This window comes from Eimeria mitis, genomic scaffold, assembly GCF_000499745.2.
Source record: "Eimeria mitis Houghton genomic scaffold, Emh_scaff109, whole genome shotgun sequence".
NCBI classification, from domain to species: Eukaryota; Apicomplexa; class Conoidasida; order Eucoccidiorida; family Eimeriidae; genus Eimeria; species Eimeria mitis.
The window spans coordinates 22507-22894 of NW_013567533.1; positions in this window are offsets into that span (position 1 = coordinate 22507).

Genomic DNA, 388 nt, shown 5'->3' on the forward strand with positions numbered 1-388 from the left:
CTCCTGGTGCTGCTGCTTCTTGTCGTGTTGCTGTCTCAACTATTGCTGCTGTTGCTGCTGCTGTTGCTGCTACGTCTGCTGCTATTGGTGCTGCTACTGCTGCTAGTGGGACCGCTGCTGCTGTTGCTGCGGTTTTGTGCTGCTGCTGCTGCTGCTTTTTGTTTTGCTGCAAGGGCCATGCACCCGTATGGCTAGCTATTGACAGCTTTGCTGCTGCTGCTGCTGCTGCCCCTGCTGCTGCTGCTGTCTGTCTGTTTCTTTATGCTGCTGTTGCTGCTGCTGTTTTCTGTGTCTTGCTGCTGCTGCTGCTGCTGTTGCTGCAGGGTCTGTTACGTGGTCGCGTAAGCAGTGCGGGTGCTGAAGAGCAGCAGCTTAGAGAAGCAGCAGC